General features: G+C 59.6%; 1 long non-coding RNA gene across 1 annotated transcript in view; it reads right to left on the reverse strand.

The window, feature by feature from the left end:
• Nucleotides 1-24,548, reverse strand: part of LOC139241268 (uncharacterized) — a 48,429-nt gene that overhangs the window by 18,958 nt on the left and 4,923 nt on the right. Inside the window, exon 2 of the long non-coding RNA XR_011588833.1 lies at nt 10,452-10,544. This is a non-coding gene — a long non-coding RNA (uncharacterized lncRNA). The remainder of the gene's footprint in view (nt 1-10,451; nt 10,545-24,548) is intronic.

A 24,548-nucleotide genomic window follows, 5' to 3' on the forward strand; every position in this document is an offset into this window, starting at 1 on the left:
GATCAAAATCCCTTCCCATTCACTCTCAATGGACTCAAACCCCTTCCCATTCACCCCCACTGTACACAATCCCAATGGACTCAAACCCCTTCCCATTCACTCCCACTGTACACAATCCCAATGGACCCAAATCCCTTCCCATTCACTCCCACTGTACACAATCCCAATGGACCCAAACCCCTTCCCTCTTCATTTGGAAGGTGCTGAGGGAGGTGAGGAGCCATCGAGGACAATATTGTGGATAAAACAGGTCTATATCTATAACCCTCTCCAAACACAAAACATTTTCCTCATCCCGAGACACCACGCAGTCACTGTTGGCCTGTCAGCATATGCTACAATGGTTGGACAAACAGCAAGATCCCATGAGTTGATGATGGAGCAGATGCACCTTCAGCGGAAGGGGCTCAGGATTGCTCGCTGTGCTTGGACCAGGATCCCGTGACATTTAACCCCTCGCCGCCCCACAGGCGAAGCGAGACTGGGCGAAGATTCAGATGGAGCCACAGGCAGGGACAGGAGCATGTCCGACTAGACTGAACTGCCGTCTTTCGGGATCAGACGTTAAACCCGAGGCCCTTGTCTGCCCTCTCGGCTTCATGTGAAAGATCATGGCTACTATTTGGAAGAGGAACTGGGGGGGGGGGGGGGGGGTGGGGGCGAGTCCTCCCCTGTGTATATTTATCCCTCAACCAACATCACTCGACAAAAACCAGATGATCCGGGTCTTTATTCCGCAGGTTGATTCCGGAGATGAGGGGGTTGACTCATGAGGAAAGGTTGAGTAGGTTGGGCCTCGACTCATTGGAATTCAGAAGAATTGGCCTTTATTGCAAAGGGGATGGAGTATAAAAGCGGGGAAGTCTTGCTCCAGTTATACAGGGTATTGGTGAGGCCACACCTGGAGTACTGCGTGCAGTTTTGGTTTCCATATTTACAAAAGGATATACTTGCTTTGGAGGCAGTTCAGAGAAGGTTCACTCGGTTGATTCCGGGGATGAGGGGGTTGACTTATGAGGAAAGGTTGAGGAGGTTGGGCCTCTACTCATTGGAGTTCAGAAGAATGAGAGGTGATCTTATCGAAAAGTATCAGATTATGAGGGGGCTTGACAAGGTGGATGCAGAGAGGATGTTCCCACTGATGGGGGAGACTAGAACTAGGGGGCATGGTCTTAGAATAAGGGGCCGCCCATTTAAAACTGAGATGAGGAGGAATTTCTTCTCTCAGAGGGTTGTAAATCTGTGGAATTCTCTGCCCCAGAGAGCTGTGGAAGCCGGGACATTGAATATATTTAAGACAGAGATAGACAGTTGCTTAACCGATAAGGGGGTAAGGGGGCGGGCAGGGAAGTGGAGCTGAGTCCATGATCGGATCAGCCATGATCGTATTAAATGGCGGAGCAGGCTCGAGGGGCCGAACGGCCGACTCCTGCTCCTATTTCTTATGTTCTTATTTATCAACTTGGCTGTTTGTGCCATATTCCTGTGCGCAAACTGACTGTCCTTGTCGACATGACAACACTTCAGGGAAAAAAAAAATAGCGGTCCATCGGCCGCGAGGCGCCCCGAGCGGGCGAAAGGCTCGGCGGAAAATGGGAGTGGTTGGCCCCTTGCATTCTTCTCCTTCCCCCGTCCAGCGAGCGGTGATGTCGTCGAGAGGTCGCCAGCTTTGCCAGCGGGAAGGAGCGCACCCGCCGGCCGTCGACAAGCTGACACCGCGTGGCGTCCGACACGCCTCCCCCAGACGCGGCGGGGTGCTGGGATCGAGCTCGCGCGGGGGGAGGCAGGGCGCGCGCGGGACACTCCGCCATCTTTTCCACAAACCCTCGCGGGCAAGAGGCAGACAGCGGGGAAGGAATCCACGGCCCCCCCCACCATTCACGGACCATCGCCAAACAACCGAGATTCAACAACACTGCCGTTCATTTACGTAGCGACTGTAACAACAGCAACATGTTCTGATACAGTGCCTTTAATCTAGTGAAACGTCACAAGGCTGGTCACACGAGCGTTAGAAGACAAAATAAGCTCATTTGACACCGAGCCACATAAGGAGAAATTCGCGCAGGTGACCAAAACATGGGTCAGAGGTGGGTTTTAAGGAGCGTCTTAAAGGAGGAGAGAGAGAGGCGGAGAGGTTTAGGGAGGGAGTTCCAGAGCTTGGGGCCCAGGCCACAGAAGGCACGGCCACCGATGGTGGAGCAATGGAAATCGGGGGATCAGAGAGAGAGAGAGAGAGAAACTGGGTGAGTGTGTGAGAGAGAGAGAGAGAGAGAGAGAGAGAGAGAGACGGTGTGAGTGTGTGTTTCAGTGAGAGAGAGAGAGAGACGGTGTGAGTGCGTGAGAGAGAGTGATGGAGAGACGATGTGAGTGTGAGAGAGAAAGAGCGAGAGACGGTATGAGTGAGAAAGTTACAGAGATAGGGAGGGGTGTAGGGGCTGGAGGGGGTTACTGAGATAGGGAGGGGTGTAGGGGCTGGAGGTTACAGAGATAGGGAGGGATGTAGGTCTGGAGGAGGTTACACAGATAGGGAGGGGTGTAGGGGCTGGAGGAGGTTACAGAGATAGGGAGGATGTAGGACTGGAGGAGGTGACACAGATAGGGAGGGGTGTAGGGGTTGGAGGTGGTTACAGAGATAGGGAGGGATGTATGGGCTGGAGGAGGTTACAGAGATAGGGAGGGGTGTATGGGCTGGAGGAGGTTACAGAGATAGGGAGGGGTGTATGGGCTGGAGGAGGTTACAGAGATAGGGAGGGGTGTATGGGCTGGAGGGGGTTACAGAGATAGGGAGGGGTGTAGGGGCTGGAGGAGGTTACAGAGATAGGGAGGGGTGTAGGGGCTGGAGGAGGTTACAGAGATAGGGAGGGGTGTAGGGGCTGGAGGAGGTTACAGAGATAGGGAGGGGTGCAGGGGCTGGAGGAGGTTACAGAGATAGGGAGGGGTGCAGGGGCTGGAAGTGGTTACAGAGATAGGGAGGAGTGTAGGGGCTGGAGGAGGTTAGAGAGAAAGGGAGGGGTGTAGGGCTGGAGGGGGTTACAGAGATAGGGAGGCGTGTAGGGGCTGGAGGAGGTTACAGAGATAGGGAGGGGTGTCGGGGCTGGAGGGGGTTACAGAAATAGGAAGGGGTGCAGGGGCTGGAGGAGGTTACAGAGATAGGGAGGGGTGCAGGGGCTGGAAGTGGTTACAGAGATAGGGAGGAGTGTAGGGGCTGGAGGAGGTTAGAGAGAAAGGGAGGGGTGTAGGGCTGGAGGGGGTTACAGAGATAGGGAGGGGTGTAGGGGCTGGAGGGGGTTACAGAAATAGGAAGGGGTGTAGGGGCTGGAGGAGGTTACAGAGATAGGGAGGGGTGTAGGGACTGGAGGAAGTTACAGAGATAGGGAGGTGTGTAGGGGGCTGGAGGAGGTTACAGAGAAAGGGAGGGGTGTAGGGGCTGGAGGGGGTTACAGAAATAAGAAGGGTTGTAGGGCTGGAGGAGGCTTCAGAGATAGGGAGGGGTGCAGGGGCTGGAGGAGGTTACAGAGATAGGGAGGGGTGCAGGGGCTGGAAGTGGTTACAGAGATAGGGAGGAGTGTAGGGGCTGGAGGAGGTTAGAGAGAAAGGGAGGGGTGTAGGGGGTTACAGAGATAGGGAGGCGTGTAGGGGCTGGAGGAGGTTACAGAGATAGGGAGGGTTGTAGGGCTGGAGGAGGTTACAGGGAAAGGGAGGGGTGTAGGGGCTGGAGGGGGTTACAGAAATAGGAAGGGTTGTAGGGCTGGAGGAGGCTACAGAGATAGGGAGGGGTGTATGGGCTGGAGGAGGTTACAGAGATAGGGAGGGGTGTAGGGACTGGAGGAGGTTACAGAGATAGGGAGGTGTGTAGGGGCTGGAGGTTACAGAGATAGGGAGGTGTGTAGGGGCTGGAGGTTACAGAGATAGGGAGGGGTGTAGGGGCTGGAGGTTACAGAGATAGGGAGGGTTGTCGGGCTGGAGGAGGTTACAGAGAAAGGGAGGGGTGTAGGGGCTGGAGGGGGTTACAGAGATAGGGAGGCGTGTAGGGGCTGGAGGAGGTTACAGAGATAGGGAGGGGTGTAGGGGCTGGAGAGGGTTACAGAAATAGGAAGGGGTGCAGGGGCTGGAGGAGGTTACAGAGATAGGGAGGGGTGCAGGGGCTGGAAGTGGTTACAGAGATAGGGAGGAGTGTAGGGGCTGGAGGAGGTTAGAGAGAAAGGGAGGGGTGTAGGGCTGGAGGGGGTTACAGAGATAGGGAGGGGTGTAGGGGCTGGAGGGGGTTACAGAAATAGGAAGGGGTGTACGGGCTGGAGGAGGTTACAGAGATAGGGAGGGGTGTAGGGACTGGAGGAAGTTACAGAGATAGGGAGGTGTGTAGGGGGCTGGAGGAGGTTACAGAGAAAGGGAGGGGTGTAGGGGCTGGAGGGGGTTACAGAAATAAGAAGGGTTGTAGGGCTGGAGGAGGCTACAGAGATAGGGAGGGGTGCAGGGGCTGGAGGAGGTTACAGAGATAGGGAGGGGTGCAGGGGCTGGAAGTGGTTACAGACATAGGGAGGAGTGTAGGGGCTGGAGGAGGTTAGAGAGAAAGGGAGGGGTGTAGGGGGTTACAGAGATAGGGAGGCGTGTAGGGGCTGGAGGAGGTTACAGAGATAGGGAGGGTTGTAGGGCTGGAGGAGGTTACAGAGAAAGGGAGGGGTGTAGGGGCTGGAGGGGGTTACAGAAATAGGAAGGGTTGTAGGGACTGGAGGAGGTTACAGAGATAGGGAGGTGTGTAGGGGCTAGAGGTTACAGAGATAGGGAGGTGTGTAGGGGCTGGAGGTTACAGAGATAGGGAGGGGTGTAGGGGCTGGAGGTTACAGAGATAGGGAGGGTTGTCGGGCTGGAGGAGGTTACAGAGAAAGGGAGGGGTGTAGGGGCTGGAGGGGGTTACAGAGATAGGGAGGCGTGTAGGGGCTGGAGGGGGTTACAGAGATAGGGAGGGGGCGAGCAGAGGTTTGAACAGGAGAATGATAATTTTGAAATCGAGGGGTTGCCGGACCGGGAGCCAATGTCGGTCAGCGAGCACATTGGTGAGTGGGACTGGGTGTGAGTTAGGACACGGGGACAGGGGGTGATGGGTGAGTGGGACTGGGTGTGAGTTAGGACACGGGGTCAGTGAGCACAGGGGGTGATGGGTGAGTGGGACTGGGTGTGAGTTAGGACACGGGGACAGGGGGTGATGGGTGAGTGGGACTGGGTGTGAGTTAGGACACGGGGACAGGGGGTGATGGGTGAGTGGGACTGGGTGTGAGTTAGGACAGGGGGATGCCGAGTTTTGGATCAGCTCTGGTTTACGCAGGGAAACGTCCCAGGGCACTTTACAGGTGCGATGATCAGCCAGCCACGTGAGGAGATATTTGGGACAGGCAACCAGAAGCTGGGTCACAGAGGTCGGGCTTTTTAAGGAACGTCTTAAAGGAGGCCATTTATTGGGATGTGACTGGCTGCCTCTCTACAACCTCCTGCCGTGCTGGACGATTGGGAGGGGGGCGGGCGGAGACAGCAGGGGCTGTGGGGGCCCCTGCTACAGGGACGCGGCGGGTATGGGTCCCTACCCAATGGTACCCTCACCCAGACAGCAGGGATGGGGGGCATAGTCCGAGCCCAGGGCGAAATGGAGGGGAGAGAGAGGGAGGGGGGAGAGAGTGGGAAGGGGGAGAGATAAGGAGAGGGGGGAGAGAGAGAGAGAGGGAGAGAGAGAGAGAGAGAGAGAGAGAGAGAGGGGGAGGAGAGAGAGAGAGAGAGAGAGAGAGAGAGAGAGGGGGGGAGGAGAGAGAGAGAGAGAGAGAGAGAGAGGAGGGGGGAGGAGAGAGAGAGAGAGAGAGAGAAGGGGAAGGGGAGATGTAGAGAGCGAGAGAGAGAGGGAGAGAGAGAGAGAGGGGGAGAGAGAGAGAGAGGGGGAGAGAGGGGGGGAGAGAGGGGGGGAGAGAGAGGGGGAGAGAGGGGGGGAGAGAGAGGGGGAGAGAGAGGGGGAGAGAGAGGGGGAGAGAGAGGGGGAGAGAGAGGGGGAGAGGGGGAGGGAGGGAGGGAGGGAGGGAGGGAGGGAAGGAGGGGAGAGGGAAGGAGGGAGGACGGAGGGGAGAGAGAGAGGGAGTGGAGAGGGAGGGAGTGGAGAGGGAGGGAGTGGAGAGGGAGGGAGTGGAGAGGGAGGGAGGGGAGAGGGAGGGAGGGGAGAGGGAGGGAGGGGAGAGGGAGGGAGTGGAGAGGGAGGGAGTGGAGAGGGAGGGAGTGGAGAGGGAGGGAGTGGAGAGGGAGGGAGTGGAGAGGGAGGGAGGGGAGAGGGAGGGAGGGGAGAGGGAGGGAGGGGAGAGGGAGGGAGGGGAGAGGGAGGGAGGGGAGAGGGAGGGAGAGGGAGAGGGAGGGAGGGGAGAGGGAGGGAGGGGAGAGGGAGGGAGGGGAGAGGGAGGGAGGGGAGAGGGAGGGAGGGGAGAGGGAGGGAGGGGAGAGGGAGGGAGGGGAGAGGGAGGGAGGGGAGAGGGAGGGAGGGGAGAGGAAGGGAGGGGAGAGGGAGGGAGGGGAGAGGGAGAGAGGGGAGAGAGAGAGGGAGAGTGGGGAGAGAGAGAGGGAGGGGAAGGGGAGTGAGAGGGGAGAGGAGAGGGAGGGAGGGAGGGAGAGAGGGAGGGAGGGAGGGAGGGAGGGAGGGAGGGAGAGGGAGGGAGAAGGGCGAGGAGGGCGGGGGCGTGTCGGGCGCGCGGAGGGGCGGCGGGGCAGCGTCGGGCCGGGCGGGCGGTGGGCGGGCTGTGGCGGAGTTTGGAGGGAGGGAGGGAGGGAGGGAGGGAGGGAGGGAGAGAGGGAGGGAGGGAGAGAGGGAGGGAGGGAGGGAGGGAGAGAGGGAGGGAGGGAGAGAGGGAGAGAGGGAGGGAGGGAGAGAGGGAGGGAGGGAGAGAGGGAGGGAGGGGAGAGGGAGGGAGGGGAGAGGGAGGGAGGGAGGGGAGAGGGAGGGAGGGGAGAGGGAGGGAGGGGAGAGGGAGGGAGGGAGGGGAGAGGGAGGGAGGGGAGAGGGAGGGAGGGAGGGGAGAGGGAGGGAGGGAGGGGAGAGGGAGGGAGGGGAGAGGGAGGGAGGGGAGAGGGAGGGAGGGGAGAGGAGAGGGAGGGGAGAGGAGAGGGAGGGGAGAGGGAGGGGAGAGGAGAGGAGGGGGAGGGAGGGGAGAGGAGAGGAGAGGGAGGGGGGAGAGGGAGGGGGGAGAGAGAGAGGGAGAGAGGGGAGAGAGAGGGAGGGAGGGTGAGAGGGAGGGAGGGAGAGAGGGAGGGAGGGACGGAGAGAGGGAGGTAGAGAGGGAGGGAGGTGAGCGAGAGAGGGGAGAGGGAGAGAGGGGAGAGGGAGAGGGAGAGGAGGGAGGGAGGGAGAGAGGGAGGAGGGAGAGAGGGAGAGAGGGAGGGAGGGAGAGAGGGAGGGAGGGAGAGGGAGGGAGGGGAGAGGGAGGGAGGGGAGAGGGAGGGAGGGAGGGGAGAGGGAGGGAGGGGAGAGGGAGGGAGGGAGGGGAGAGGGAGGGAGGGAGAGGGAGGGAGGGGAGAGGGAGGGAGGGAGGGGAGAGGGAGGGAGGGAGGGAGGGGAGGGAGGGAGGGAGGGAGGGAGGGGAGAGGGAGGGAGGGGAGAGGGAGGGAGGGGAGGAGAGGGAGGGGAGGGGAGAGGAGAGGGAGGGGAGAGGGAGGGGAGAGGAGAGGAGGGGGAGGGAGGGGAGAGGAGAGGAGAGGGAGGGGGGAGAGGGAGGGGGAGAGAGAAGGGAGAGAGGGGAGAGAGAGGGAGGGAGGGTGAGAGGGAGGGAGGGAGAGAGGGAGGGAGGGACGGAGAGAGGGAGGTAGAGAGGGAGGGAGGTGAGCGAGAGAGGGGAGAGGGAGAGAGGGGAGAGGGAGAGGGAGAGAGGGAGAGAGGGAGGGAGGGAGGGAGGGAGAGAGGGAGGGAGGGAGGGAGAGAGGGAGGGAGGGAGGGAGGGAGAGAGGGAGGGAGGGAGGGAGGGGGAGAGGGAGGTGAGAGTGAGAGGGGAGGGGAGGGGAGGGGAGGGGAGGGGAGGGGAGGGGAGGGGAGGGGAGGGGAGGGGAGGGGAGGGGAGGGGAGGGGAGGGGAGGGGAGGGGAGGGGAGGGGAGGGGAGGGGAGGGGAGGGGAGGGGAGGGAGGAGAGGGGGTGTCTTAGCAAACGAGACTCACCACCATCGCAAGAAGGGGTTGCGGGACCCCCGTTTACCGACCCAAAGCCTTCGTCGCCCCGTCTCGTGCTCTCGCCCGCTGGAGAGCGTGATCTTCGATTGTAGGAACGAGACCGTCTACTCTGGAGCCATGTGTGCTGAGACACGCCGGGGGCAGATCGAGAGGTTCGCTGGTCTCCACTTCACCCCCCCTCTCTCTCTCTCCACTCTCCCCACTCTCCCTCTCTCCCTCTGGCGATGCCGAGCGAGAGACGAGATGGAGGGAACGACAAAGAGACTGGCGGAGGAAAGAAAGAGAGAGACACACACACACACAACCGCTCTTTCACACCATCAATCTGTGGGCTGCTCCTGACACTTTGCTGGCAGGGAGGGAGAGGAGCGGGCGAGCGAGCAAAAATCTGCTTCTTTTTACTGGTTCCTCCGACTCTCACAGCCTCCAGCCCGAACAGGCACTCACTCACACACACACACACACACACCCCCGACCATCGCACAGGCAGAGGAGGCTCCAGTTGAGGTGGAGACGGCTGGTCACGGGACCAAGCTCTCTCTTGCCTCTCCCCTGGAGCCGGCTTCGAATGGAATGCTCTGCTCTCAGACAAAAGCCATTGTTGAAGGGGAGGAGAGATGGAGTGAAAGCCTGTTCCCAGCCTCACCAAGCACCCCTCTCCCCACCCACACACACACAGCACAAGCCTCCGACAGCGCCTGTAGTTCCTGCTCTGCGATCCGTCGCTCACAGAGAGGATAACCGGGTTGCGGGAGGGGGAGGGTCAATCGTCCACTCGAAAAAGAGTGCAGGGACACAGAACGGGAGCTGAAAAACAAACTCCATCCGTGCACAGCGACAATACAGGATGAACATCAGCGGAGATACAGTCAGTAACACAGCACCTCAAGTCGCTGGAGAAATACCACCAACGCTGTCTCCGCAAGATCCTGCAAATCCCCCGGGAGCACAGACGCACCAACGTTAGCGTCCTCGACCAGGCCCAACATCCCCAGCATCGAAGCACTGACCACACTCGACCAGCTCCGCTGGGCAGAGCCACATTGTCCGCATGGCCCCCAGACACGAGACTCCCCAAAGCAAGCGCTCTACTCGGAACTTCTTCACGGGCAAACGGGCCAAAGGTGGGCAGAGGAAACGTTACAAGGGACCACCCTCAAAGCCTCCCTGATAAAGTGCAACATCCCCACCGACACCTGGGAGTCCCTGGTCCCCAGACCCACTCAAAGTGGAGGAGACGTATCTGGGAGGGCGCCCAACACCTCGAGTCTCGTCGCTGGGAGCCAAGCGCAGACAGCGGAAAGAGCAAAACAAGCACCCAACCCACCCGTCCCTCCGAACCAGCGTCTGCCCCACCTGTAACAGGGACTGCCGGTCCCGTATCGGACTCATCAGTCACCTGAGAACTCATAATAAGTCATCCTCGACTCCAAGGGAATGCCTGAGAGAGTACAGATACAGTCAGTAACACAGGGCGCTGGGGGAGAGGGGTTACTGAGTGACAGTGTGAGGGAGCTGGATTATCAGTAGAGATACAGTCAGTAACACAGGGTGCTGGGGGAGAGGGGTTACTGAGTGACAGTGTGAGGGAGCTGGATTAACATCAGTACAGGTACAGTCAGTAACACAGGGCGCTGGGGGAGAGGGGTTACTGAGTGACAGTGTGAGGGAGCTGGATTAACATCAGTACAGATACAGTCAGTAACACAGGGTGCTGGGGGAGAGGGGTTACTGAGTGACAGTGTGAGGGAGATTAACATCAGTACAGATACAGTCAGTAACACAGGGTGCTGGGGGAGAGGGGTTACTGAGTGACAGTGTGATGTGAGGGAGATTAACATCAGTACAGATACAGTCAGTAACACAGGGTGCTGGGGGAGAGGGGTTACTTAGTGACAGTGTGAGGGAGCTGGATTAACATCAGTACAGATACAGTCAGTGACACAGAGGGGTTACTGAGTGACAGTGTGAGGGAGCTGGATTAACATCAGTACAGATACAGTCAGTAACACAGGGCGCTGGGTGGGAGGGGTTACTGAGTGACAGTGTGAGGGAGCTGGATTAACATCAGTACAGATACAGTCAGTAACAAAGGGTGCTGGGGGAGAGGGGTTACTGATAGTGTGAGGGAGCTGGATTAACATCAGTACAGATACAGTCAGTAACACAGGGTGCTGGGGGAGAGGGGTTACTGAGTGACAGTGTGAGGGAGCTGGATTAACATCCGTAGATACAGAGTAAAGCTCCCTCCACACGATGACCTTACCTTGGAGAGCACTGGCTCGTCCTTACTGAAGATGTCCATCAGGGACCTCCTCCACAGGGGCGTGTTGTCCATCGTCTGTCGGTGTGGCTCCGACTGCAAGAGAGGAAAACATGTTAACCACAGAGAGCTGACCGACCCTCTGCGTCCATCCCACGCCCAGACTCTCCCACCGACCAAACCCCAGCCCCTACCTCCCCACCCGCCGCTCTCACTCCCCACCCCCCGCTCTCACTCCCCACACACCCCCCGCTCTCACTCCCCACCCCCCGCTCTCACTCCCCACACACCCCCCGCTCTCACTCCCCACACACCCCCCGCTCTCACTCCCCACACACCCCCCGCTCTCACTCCCCACACACCCCCCGCTCTCACTCCCCACCCCCCGCTCTCACTCCCCACCCCCCGCTCTTACTCCCCACCCCCCCCCCGCTCTCACTCCCCACCCCCCGCTCTCACTCCCCGCTCTCACTCCCCACACACCCCCCGCTCTCACTCCCCACACACACCCCGCTCTCACTCCCCACACACCCCCCGCTCTCACTCCCCACACACCCCCCGCTCTCACTCCCCACACACCCCCCGCTCTCACTCCCCACACACCCCCCGCTCTCACTCCCCACACACCCCCCGCTCTCACTCCCCACACCCCCCCCGCTCTCACTCCCCACCCCCCGCTCTCACTCCCCACACACCCCCCGCTCTCACTCCCCACACACCCCCCGCTCTCACTCCCCACACACACCCCGCTCTCACTCCCCACACACACCCCGCTCTCACTCCCCACACACCCCCCGCTCTCACTCCCCACCCCCCGCTCTCACTCCCCACACACCCCCCGCTCTCACTCCCCACACACCCCCCGCTCTCACTCCCCACACACCCCCCGCTCTCACTCCCCACCCCCCGCTCTCACTCCCCACCCCCCGCTCTCACTCCCCACACACCCCCGCTCTCACTCCCCACACACCCCCCGCTCTCACTCCCCACACACCCCCCGCTCTCACTCCCCACACACCCCCCGCTCTCACTCCCCACACACCCCCCGCTCTCACTCCCCACCCCCCGCTCTCACTCCCCACACACCCCCCGCTCTCACTCCCCACACACCCCCCGCTCTCACTCCCCACACCCCCCCCGCTCTCACTCCCCACACCCCGCTCTCACTCCCCACCCCCCGCTCTCACTCCCCAACCCCCCCGCTCTCACTCCCCACCCGCCGCTCTCACTCCCCACCCCCCGCTCTCACTCCCCACACACCCCCCGCTCTCACTCCCCACCCCCCGCTCTCACTCCCCACACACCCCCCGCTCTCACTCCCCACACCCCCCCCGCTCTCACTCCCCACACCCCCCCCGCTCTCACTCCCCACACCCCCCCCGCTCTCACTCCCCATCCCCCGCTCTCACTCCCCACACACCCCCCGCTCTCACTCCCCACCCCCCGCTCTCACTCCCCACCCCCCCGCTCTCACTCCCCACACACCCCCCGCTCTCACTCCCCACACCCCGCTCTCACTCCCCACACACCCCCCGCTCTCACTCCCCACACACCCCCCGCTCTCACTCCCCACCCCCCCGCTCTCACTCCCCACACCCCCCCGCTCTCACTCCCCACACACCCCCCGCTCTCACTCCCCACACACCCCCCGCTCTCACTCCCCACACACCCCCCGCTCTCACTCCCCACACACCCCCCGCTCTCACTCCCCACCCCCCGCTCTCACTCCCCACACCCCGCTCTCACTCCCCACACCCCCCGCTCTCACTCCCCACCCCCCGCTCTCACTCCCCACCCCCCCGCTCTCACTCCCCACACACCCCCCGCTCTCACTCCCCACACCCCGCTCTCACTCCCCACACACCCCCCGCTCTCACTCCCCACACACCCCCCGCTCTCACTCCCCACACACCCCCCGCTCTCACTCCCCACACCCCCCGCTCTCACTCCCCACCCCCCGCTCTCACTCCCCACCCCCCGCTCTCACTCCCCACACACCCCCCGCTCTCACTCCCCACACACCCCCCGCTCTCACCCCCCACCCCCCCGCTCTCACTCCCCACACACCCCCCGCTCTCACTCCCCACACACCCCCCGCTCTCACTCCCCACACACCCCCCGCTCTCACTCCCCACACACCCCCCGCTCTCACTCCCCACACACCCCCCGCTCTCACTCCCCACACACCCCCCGCTCTCACTCCCCACACACCCCCCGCTCTCACTCCCCACCCCCCGCTCTCACTCCCCACACACCCCCCGCTCTCACTCCCCACCCCCCGCTCTCACTCCCCACACACCCCCCGCTCTCACTCCCCACCCCCCGCTCTCACTCCCCACCCCCCCGCTCTCACTCCCCACACACCCCCCGCTCTCACTCCCCACACACCCCCCGCTCTCACTCCCCACACACCCCCCGCTCTCACTCCCCACACACCCCCCGCTCTCACTCCCCACACACCCCCCGCTCTCACTCCCCACCCCCCGCTCTCACTCCCCACACCCCGCTCTCACTCCCCACACCCCCCGCTCTCACTCCCCACCCCCCGCTCTCACTCCCCACCCCCCCGCTCTCACTCCCCACACACCCCCCGCTCTCACTCCCCACACCCCGCTCTCACTCCCCACACACCCCCCGCTCTCACTCCCCACACACCCCCCGCTCTCACTCCCCACACACCCCCCGCTCTCACTCCCCACACCCCCCGCTCTCACTCCCCACCCCCCGCTCTCACTCCCCACCCCCCGCTCTCACTCCCCACACACCCCCCGCTCTCACTCCCCACACACCCCCCGCTCTCACCCCCCACCCCCCCGCTCTCACTCCCCACACACCCCCCGCTCTCACTCCCCACACACCCCCCGCTCTCACTCCCCACACACCCCCCGCTCTCACTCCCCACACACCCCCCGCTCTCACTCCCCACACACCCCCCGCTCTCACTCCCCACACACCCCCCGCTCTCACTCCCCACCCCCCGCTCTCACTCCCCACACACCCCCCGCTCTCACTCCCCACCCCCCGCTCTCACTCCCCACCCGCCGCTCTCACTCCCCACACCCCGCTCTCACTCCCCACACCCCGCTCTCACTCCCCACACACCCCCCGCTCTCACTCCCCACACACCCCCCGCTCTCACTCGCCACACCCCGCTCTCACTCTCCACACACCCCCCGCTCTCACTCCCCACCCCCCGCTCACTCCCCACCCCCCGCTCTCACTCCCCTCACTCACTCCCCACCCCCTGCTCTCACTCCCCACACCCCCCGCTCTCACTCCCCACACACCCCCCGCTCTCACTCCCCACCCCCCGCTCTCACTCCCCTCACTCACTCCCCACCCCCCCTGCTCTCACTCCCCACACCCCCCCGCTCTCACTCCCCACACCCTGATCTCACTCCCCACACCCGGCTCTCACTCCCCACACCCGGCTCTCACTCCCCACACCCCGCTCTCACTCCCCACCCACCGCTCTCACTCCCCACCCACCGCTCTCACTCCCCACCCCCCGCTCACTCCCCACCCCCCGCTCTCACTCCCCTCACTCACTCCCCACCCCCTGCTCTCACTCCCCACACCCGGCTCTCACTCCCCACACCCGGCTCTCACTCCCCACCCACCGCTCTCACTCCCCACCCCCCCCGCTCTCACTCCCCACCCCCCGCTCTCACTCCCCACCCCCCGCTCTCACTCCCCACCCCCCGCTCTCACTCCCCACCCCCCCGCTCTCACTCCCCACCCCCCGCTCTCACTCCCCACACACCCCCCGCTCTCACTCGCCACACCCCGCTCTCACTCTCCACACACCCCCCGCTCTCACTCCCCACCCCCCGCTCACTCCCCACCCCCCGCTCTCACTCCCCTCACTCACTCCCCACCCCCTGCTCTCACTCCCCACACCCCCCGCTCTCACTCCCCACACACCCCCCGCTCTCACTCCCCACCCCCCGCTCTCACTCCCCTCACTCACTCCCCACCCCCCCTGCTCTCACTCCCCACACCCCCCCGCTCTCACTCCCCACACCCTGCTCTCACTCCCCACACCCGGCTCTCACTCCCCACACCCCGCTCTCACTCCCCACACCCCGCTCTCACTCCCCACCCCCCGCTCTCACTCCCCACCCCCCGCTCTCACTCCCCACCCCCCGCTCTCACTCCCCACACCCCCCCCGCTCTCACTCCCCATCCCCCGCTCTCACTTCCCACACACTCCCCACACCCTCCCCCGCTCTCACTCCCCACACACCCCCCGCTCTCACTCCCCACACACCCCCCGCTCTCACTCCCCACACACCCCCTGCTCTCACTCCCCACCCCCCGCTCTCACTCCCCACCCACCGCTCTCACTCCACACCCCCCGCTCTCACTCCACACCCCCCGCTCTCACTCCCCACCCCCCACCCCCCGCTCTCACTCCCCACCCCCCGCTCTCACTCCCCACACCCCCCCCGCTCTCACTCCCCACAAACCCCCCGCTCTCACTCCCCACACACCCCCCGCTCTCACTCCCCACCCCCGCTCTCACTCCCCACAAACCCCCCGCTCTCACTCCCCACAAACCCCCCGCTCTCACTCCCCACAAACCCCCCGCTCTCACTCCCCACCCCCGCTCTCACTCCCCACAAACCCCCCGCTCTCACTCCCCACAAACCCCCCGCTCTCACTCCCCACACACCCCCCGCTCTCACTCCCCACACACCCCCCGCTCTCACTCCCCACACCCCGCTCTCACTCCCCACACCCCGCTCTCACTCCCCACACCCCCCGCTCTCACTCCCCACACCCCCCGCTCTCACTCCCCACACCCCCCGCTCTCACTCCCCACACCCCCCGCTCTCACTCCCCACCCACCGCTCTCACTCCCCACCCACCGCTCTCACTCCCCACACCCCGCTCTCACTCCCCACACCCCGCTCTCACTCCACACACCCCCGCGCTCTCAGAGATAGGGAGGGGTGTAGGGACTGGATGGGGTTACAGAGATAGGGAGGGGTGTAGGGGCTGGAGGAGGTTACAGAGATAGGGAGGGGTGTAGGGGGTTACAGAGATAGGGAGGGGTGTAGGGGCTGGAGGGGGTTACAGAGATAGGGAGGGGGACGAGGATGCCATGGAGGGACATGAACAAAAGGATGAGGTTTTTAATATTGATCTGACAGCCCCAGCATCATTTCTGAAGGAGCGTCGCACTGTCGGAGAGGCAGTACTGTGGGAGTGCCGCACTGTCGGAGGGACAGTACTGAGGGAGTGCCGCACTGTCGGAGGGGCAGTACTGAGGGAGCGCCGCACTGTCGGAGGGGCAGTACTGAGGGAGCGCCGCACTGTCGGAGGGGCAGTACTGAGGGAGCGCCGCACTGTCGGAGGGGCAGTACTGAGGGAGTGCCGCACTGTCGGAGGGGCGGTACTGAGGGAGTGCCGCACTGTCGGAGGGGCAGTACTGAGGGTGTGTCGCACTGTCGGAGGGGCAGTACTGAGGGAGAGCCGCACTGTCGGAGGGGCAGTACTGAGGGAGCGCCGCACTGTCGGAGGGGCAGTACTGAGGGAGCGCCGCACTGTCGGAGGGGCAGTACTGAGGGAGCGCCGCACTGTCGGAGGGGCAGTACTGAGGGAGCGCCGCACTGTCGGAGGGGCAGTACTGAGGGAGCCCCGCACTGTCGGAGGGGCCGTCTTTCAGATGAGACATTAAACCCGAGGCCCCGTCTGCCCTCTCGGGTGGATGTAAAGGATCCCGGGCACTATTGGAAGAAGAGCAGGGGGAGTTCTCCCCGGTGTCCTGGGGCCAATATTATCGCTCAACCAACATCACCAAAAACAGGCAAGGTGGGTCATTATCACAATGCTGTGCGTGGGAGCTTGCTGTGCGCAAAATGGGCTGCCGCGTTTCCCACAATACAACAGGGACCGCAGAAAAACAAAGTTGCCCATTGGCTGGGAGGTGTTGGGACGGCCCCGGGTGGTAAACGGAGCTGTGGGAATGGGGACATGGTTCGTTCTCTCTCAATGTGGCAGCCGAGCTCACTGGCGGGACCTGGGTGATGACTCAGTCGATGACTTGCAATCCCAGGATAGCTCACACGCAGGAGGAAGCTAAGAACCACATCCTTTTTGCGCTGAAACGACAACAAATGCTGAAGAGGAATGAGGCGAGGGCTGTGGTGATCTGGGGCCCGCTTGTAATCAGAGCAAACTCGCCTCTGGGCCCTCGATCTTGCTCTTACTCCGAGTCAATGTCTACCCGGACCTCAAACCATGGAAATCCTCCCCCCTCCCTCGCCTTTCTGTCCCCCTCTTCCCGCCCCGAGTGACCCCCAGGGCACCACACCATTTAACATCACTCCCTGACCCAGCTCACGTTTTCCCTGTCGCTGCATGTTGGGTATCCCCCTCCTTAACATCGCCCGTCTCCACCCCCTCACTCAGCTCATCCGCTGCTGAAACCCTCATCCATGCCTCTGTTACCTCCAGACTTGACCATTCCAACACACTCCTGGCCGGCCTCCCACATTCTACCCGACGTAAACTAGAGGTGATCCAAAACTCGGCTGCCCCAGTGTCCTAACTCGCACCGAGTCCCACTCACCCATCACCCCCTGTGCTCACTGACCCAGTGTCCTAACTCGCACCGAGTCCCACTCACCCATCACCCCCTGTGCTCACTGACCCCGTGTCCTAACTCACACCCAGTCCCACTCACCCATCACCCCCTGTGCTCGCTGACCCAGTGTCCTAACTCACACCCAGTCCCGCTCACCCATCACCCCCTGTGCTCACTGCCCCGTGTCCTAACTCGCACCGAGTCCCACTCACCCATCACCCCCTGTGCTCACTGACCCGTGTCCTAACTCACACCCAGTCCCGCTCACCCATCACCCCCTGTGCTCACTGACCGACATTGGCTCCCGGTTAAGCAACGCCTCGATTTCAAAATTCTCATCCTTGTTTACAAATCCCTCCACGGCCTCCTTACGGCCTCCCTATCTCTGTAACCTCCTCCAGCTCCGACACCCCTCCCTATCTCTGTAACCTCCTCCAGCCCCTACACCCCTCCCTATCTCTGTAACCTCCTCCAGTCCCTACACACCTCCCTATCTCTGTAACCTCCTCCAGACCATACACCCCTCCCTATCTCTGTAACCCCCTCCAGCCCCTACATCCCTCCCTATCTCTGAAACCCCCTCCAGCTCCTACATCCCTCCCTATCTCTGTAACCTCCTCCAGCCCCGACAACCCTCCCTATCTCTGTCATCTCCTCCAGCCCCTACACACCTCCCTATCTCTGTCATCGCCTCCAGCCCCTACACCCCTCCCTATCTCTGTAACCTCCTCCAGCCCCGACAACCCTCCCTATCTCTGTAATCTCCTCCAGCCCATGCACTCCTCCCGATCTCTGTTATCTCATCATCATCATAGGCAGTCCCTTGGAATCGAGGAAGACTTGCTTCCACTCTTAACACGAATCCTTAGGTGACTGAACAGTCCAATACGGGAACCACAGTCCCTGTCACAGGTGGGACAGATAGACGTTGAGGGAAGGGGAGGGTGGGACTGGTTTGCCGCACGCTCGTTCCGATGCCTGCGCTTGGTTTCTGCACGCTCTTGGCGACGAGACTCAAGGTGCTCAACACCCTCCCGGCTGCACTTCCTCCACTTAGGGCGGACTGGTCTTTGGCCAGGGACTCCCAGGTGTCGGTGGGAATGTTGCACTTTATCAGGGAGACTTTGAGGGTGTCCCTGTAACGTTTCCTCTGCCCACCTTTGCCTCATTTTCCCGTGAAGGAGTTCCGAGTAGAGCGCTTGCTTTGGGAGTCTCGTGTCGGGGCATGCAGACAATGTGGCCCTGCCCAGCGGAGCTGGTAGAGTGTGGTCAGTGCTTCGATGCTGGGGATGTTGGCCTGGTCGAGGACGCTAACGTTGGTGCGTCTGTCCTCCCAGGGGATTTGCAGGATCTTAGAACATAACAACATAAGAATTAGGAACAGGAGTAGGCCATCTAGCCCCTCTAGCCTGCTCCGCCATTCAACAAGATCATGGCTGATCTGGCCGTGGACTCAGCTCCACTTACCCGCCCGCTCCCCGTAACCCTTAATTCCCTTATTGGTTAAAAATCTATCTATCTGTGACTTGAATACATTCAATGAGCTAGCCTCAACTGCTTCCTTGGGCAGAGAATTCCACAGATTCACAACCCTCTGAGAGAAGAAATTCCTTCTCAACTCGGTTTTAAATTGGCTCCCCGGTATTTTGAGCCTGTGTCCCCTAGTTCTAGTCTCCCCGACCAGTGGAAACAACCTCTCTGCCTCTATCTTGTCTATCCCTTTCATTATTTTAAATGTTTTTATAAGATCACCCCTCATCCTTCTGAACTCCAACGAGTAAAGACCCAGTCTACTCAATCTATCATCATAAGGTAACCCCCTCATCTCCGGAATCAGCCTAGTGAATCGTCTCTGTACCCCCTCCAAAGCTAATATATCCTTCCTTAAGTAAGGTGACCAAAACTGCACGCAGTACTCCAGGTGCGGCCTCACCAATATCCTGTACAGTTGCAGCAGGACCTCCCTGCTTTTGTACTCCATCCCTCTCGCAATGAAGGCCAACATCCCATTCACCTTCCTGATTACCTGCTGCACCTGCAAACTAACTTTTTGGGATTCATGAAAAAAAAAAGGGCATTGTAAATGTTGGTGTTTCCCCCAGATCGGGGGGCACGGTTTAATGTTTTTTGTTTGCTCCTAAAAGAGTTTCATGCACAAGGACCCCCAGGTCCCTCTGCACCGCAGCATGTTGTAATTTCTCCCCATTCAAATAATATTCCCTTTTACTGTTTTTTTTCCCCAAGGTGGATGACCTCACACTTTCCGACATTGTATTCCATCTGCCAAACCTTAGCCCATTCGCTTAACCTATCTAAATCTCTCTGCAGCCTCTCTGTGTCCTCTACACAACCCGCTTTCCCACTAATCTTTGTGTCATCTGCAAATTTTGTTACACCACACTCTGTCCCCTCTTCCAGGTCATCTATGTATATTGTAAACAGTTGTGGTCCCAGCACCGATCCCTGTGGCACACCACTAACCACCGATTTCCAACCCGAAAAGGACCCATTTATCCCGACTCTCTGCTTTCTGTTTGCCAGCCAATTCTCTATCCATGCTAATACATTTCCACTGACTCTGCGTACCTTTATCTTCTGCAGTAACCTTTTGTGTGGCACCTTATCGAATGCCTTTTGAAAATCTAAATACACCACATCCATCGGTACACCTCTATCCACCATGCTCTTTATATCCTCAAAGAATTCCAGCAAATTAGTTAAACATGATTTCCCCTTCATGAATCCATGTTGCGTCTGCTTGATTGCACTATTCCTATCTAGATATCCCGTTATTTCTTCCTTAATGATAGCTTCAAGCATTTTCCCCACTACAGATGTTAAACTAACCGGCCTATAGTTACCTGCCTTTTGTCTGCCCCCTTTTTTTAAACAGAGGCGTTACATTAGCTGCTTTCCAATCCGCTGGTACCTCCCCAGAGTCCAGAGAATTTTGCTAGATTATAACGAATGCATCTGCTATAACTTCCGCTATCTCTTTTAATACCCTGGGATGCATTTCATCAGGACCAGGGGACTTGTCTACCTTGAGCCCCATTAGCCTGTCCAGCACTATCCCCCTAGTGATAGTGATTGTCTCAAGGTCCTCCCTTCCCACATTCCTGTGACCAGCAATTTTTGGCATGGTTTCTGTGTCTTCCACTGTGAAGACCGAAGCAAAATAATTGTTTAAGGTCTCAGCCACTTCCACATTTCCCATTATTAAATCCCCCTTCTCATCTTCTAAGGGACCAACATTTACTTGAGTCACTCTTTTCCGTTTTATATATCTGTAAAAGCTTTTACTATCCGTTTTTATGTTTTGCGCAAGTTTACCTTCGTAATCTATCTTTCCTTTCTTTATTGCTTTCTTAGTCATTCTTTGCTGTCGTTTAAAATTTTCATAATCTTCTAATTTCCCACTAACCTTGGCCACCTTATAAGCATTGGTTTTTAATTTGATTCTCTCCTTTATTTCCTTGGTTATCCACGGCTGGTTATCCCTTCTCTTACCGCCCTTCTTTTTCACTGGAATATATTTTTGTTGAGCACTATGAAAGAGCTCCTTAAAAGTCCTCCACTGTTCCTCAATTGTGCCACCGTTTAGTCCTTGTTTCCAGTCTACTTTAGCCAACTCTGCCCTCATCCCACTGTAGTCCCCTTTGTTTAAGCATAGTATGCTCGTTTCTGACACAACTTCCTCACCCTCAATCTGTATTACAAATTCAACCATACTGTGATCACTCATTCCGAGAGGATCTTTTACGAGGAGATCGTTTATTTTTCCTGTCTCATTACACAGGACCAGATCCAAAATGGCTTGCTCCCTTGTAGGCTCTGTTACATACTGTTCTAAGAAACAATCCCGTATGCATTCTAGGAATTCCTCCTCAAGGCTACTCTGTGCGATTTGATTTGACTAATCGATATGTAGGTTAAAATCCCCCATGATTACTGCCGTTCCTTTTTCACATGCCTCCATTATTCCCTTGATTATTGCCCGCCCCACTGTGAAGTTATTATTTGGGGGCCCATTTGTCATGATTTGTGCCGTCAACTCATTTACTTTATTTCGAATGCTGTGCGCGTTTAGGTAGATTGTTTTAATACTAGTTTTTAGACCATGATTTTTAGTTTTGACCCCTCCTGCAGCCCCTTTATATTCAGTGGCCCTTTTTCTTTTTTGCTTTGGGTTTTTCTGCCCTCCACTTTTACTCATCTCCTTTCTGTCTTTTGCTTTTGTCTCCTTTTTGTTTCCCTCTGTCTCCCTGCATTAGTTCCCATCCCCCTGCCATATTGCGGAGACATCGTTGGTGGTATTTCTCCAGCGACTTGAGGTGTCTACTGTACATGGTCCATGTCGATCAGACCAATGGGTCACACATCACAAAACTAATATTGGATATGAGACAAGGGTAATAACCTCTAACTCCAATCCTAACCCCAACCCAGCTACTCCCCACTTCCTCCTTTCGCAAGTGGTTCTGGTTTTGATTTGTCTTATAAAAACTTCCGACTTCCTCCTCGAGAGACACCTCCCAGAAAACACTCCGAGACAAAAGATCTGAAACATTTCACTCAATAAATCAACCACAATGAACACCATCCCATTCACTCCCACTGCACACAATCCCAATGGACCCAAACCCCTTCCCATTCACTCCCACTGTACACAATCCCAATGGACCCAAACCCCTTCCCATTCACTGCCACTGTACACAATCCCAATGGACCCAAACCCCTTCCCATTCACTCCTACTGTACACAATCCCAATGGACCCAAACCCCTTCCCATTCACTCCCACTGTACACAATCCCAATGGACCCAAACCCCTTCCCATTCACTCCCACTGTGCACAATCCCAATGGACCCAAACCCCTTCCCATTTACTCCCACTGCACACAATCCCAATGGACCCAAACCCCTTCCCATTCACTCCCATTGTACACAATCCCAATGGACCCAAACCCCTTCCCATTCACTCCCACTGTACACAATCCTAATAGACCCAAACCCCTTCCCATTCACTCCCACTGTACACAATCCCAATGGACCCAAACCCCTTCCCATTCACTCCCACTGTATACAATCCCAATGGACCCAAACCCCTTCCCATTCACTCCCACTGCACACAATCCCAATGGACCCAAACCCCTTCCCATTCACTCCCATTGTACACAATCCCAAAGGACCCAAACCCCTTCCCATTCACTGCCACTGTACACAGTCTCGGTTGATTTTGAGGAAAAGTTCATTGGATTGGGTTGTGGTTCAATGAGCAGTGTGTTTGTTCTGTCACAGTGTTGTCCGAGGATCGCTCACTACGGGTTTCACTCTCCGACAGGAGAGACCCACGATCCCTGACAGAGCGGCAATTAAATAACGTCAAATGAGTGGGTTTGAAGGCTGCCATCTTATGGAGGGTTTTGTGACAAGTCCCCAGAGGCAAGGCCGTCGGTGGTCACCGCCGGATCGATTGGCTTTGGAGATTGAATGGGTGGGCAGGCCCCAACCCGCCTGAGAACACCAGCAGCAGGTCAGGGCCATAAACAGAGCGGCGTGAAAGCATAGCACGGCGAGGTACAGCACGAGCTGGTGCAGGAGAGCGACGGCAGTGAAGAGGGACATCACCAAGGTGCAGGTCGGTGATTGGAGCGTGGGCAGGTACAGCAGGAGCCGCGAGGTCGGGGCGAAGGAGCGGGGAGAGACTGTGGAGGGGCGTGATCGGGGCCCAGAAGAGCCGAGGGCCCAGGGGCAGCATGGACCAGCCCACATTGCGATATGTTGTGCGCACTGGGTCCGTGCAGCAGAGCTGGTCTCCAGTTGTCCTGGTTAACCCTTGCCACTGGACCAAGACCTCGCTCTGTCAAGCCCGTGTGGTGGCTGGTGTACAACGGTCACCCCACGTTAAAACAATCCACGCACAGGCATCTTCCACCCTTCAGGATGTAGTTCAGGATACGGAATATCAGGTCCTTCACTGAAACACCTGTGAACTCATCCCTTTTTTTGGCTTGGAAGCAAGTCATCCTCGCTTCGAGGGCCTGCCTCGGATGATGAGAGTTCATTCAATGGAGCTGGGGTAACTCAGGAGTCTCTCTGCTGAAATGTCATTTAGAAACCAAGAACTAGAAAGAGGAAGTGTGCAGCGGAGACGGGGAAGCGGTTGCCAGGAGACCAGGCAGTGTTCCTTCGGAACATGACCAGTGCCAGCCGGGGCCCAGTGGGCAGCATGGCTCTCTCTCGCCTCCAAGTCACAAGGTCTACGTTCGAATCCCCACTCCAGAGACATGAGCCTCATAATCTTAGGCTGACAGTCCCCAGCGCCAGTACTGAGGGAGTACCGTACTGTCGGAGGGGCAGTACTGAGGGAGCGCCGCACTGTCGGAGGGGCAGTACTGAGGGAGTACCGTACTGTCGGAGGGGCAGTACTGAGGGAGTACCGTACTGTCGGAGGGGCAGCACTGAGGGAGCGCCGTACTGTCGGAGAGGCAGCACTGAGGGAGCACCGCACTGTCGGAGGGGCAGTACTGAGGGAGCACCGCACTGTCGGAGGGGCAGTACTGAGGGAGCACCGCACTGTCGGAGGGGCAGTACTGAGGGAGCGCCGCACTGTCGGAGGGGCAGTACTGAGGGAGCACCGCACTGTCGGAGGGGCAGTACTGAGGGAGCACCGCACTGTCGGAGAGGCAGTACTGAGGGAGTGCCGCACTGTCGGAGGGGCGGTACTGAGGGAGCGCCGTACTGTCGGAGGGGCAGTACTGAGGGAGCACCGCACTGTCGGAGGGGCAGTACTGAGGGAGCACCGCACTGTCGGAGGGGCAGTACTGAGGGAGCGCCGCACTGTCGGAGGGGCAGCACTGAGGGAGCGCCGTACTGTCGGAGGGGCAGCACTGAGGGAGCGCCGCAGTGTCGGAGGGGCAGTACTGAGGGAGCACCGCACTGTCGGAGGGGCAGTACTGAGGGAGCACCGCACTGTCGGAGAGGCAGTACTGAGGGAGTGCCGCACTGTCGGAGGGGCGGTACTGAGGGAGCGCCGCACTGTCGGAGGGGCAGTACTGAGGGAGCACCGCACTGTCGGAGGGGCAGTACTGAGGGAGTGCCGCACTGTCGGAGGGGCAGTACTGAGGGAGCACCGCACTGTCGGAGGGGCAGTACTGAGGGAGCGCCGCACTGTCGGAGGGGCAGTACTGAGGGAGCGCCGCACTGTCAGAGGGGCAGTACTGAGGGAGTGCCGTACTGCGCTGTCGGAGGGGCAGTACTGAGGGAGTGCCGCACTGTCGGAGGGGCAGTACTGAGGGAGTGCCGCACTGTCGGAGGGGCAGTACTGAGGGAGCGCCGCACTGTCGGAGGGGCAGTACTGAGGGAGTGCCGTACTGCGCTGTCGGAGGGGCAGCACTGAGGGAGCGGCGCACTGTCGGAGGGGCAGTACTGAGGGAGTGCCGTACTGCGCTGTCGGAGGGGCAGCACTGAGGGAGCGGCGCACTGTCAGAGGTGCCGTATTTTCGGT

This window comes from Pristiophorus japonicus, unplaced genomic scaffold, assembly GCF_044704955.1.
Source record: "Pristiophorus japonicus isolate sPriJap1 unplaced genomic scaffold, sPriJap1.hap1 HAP1_SCAFFOLD_1015, whole genome shotgun sequence".
NCBI classification, from domain to species: domain Eukaryota; kingdom Metazoa; phylum Chordata; class Chondrichthyes; family Pristiophoridae; genus Pristiophorus; species Pristiophorus japonicus.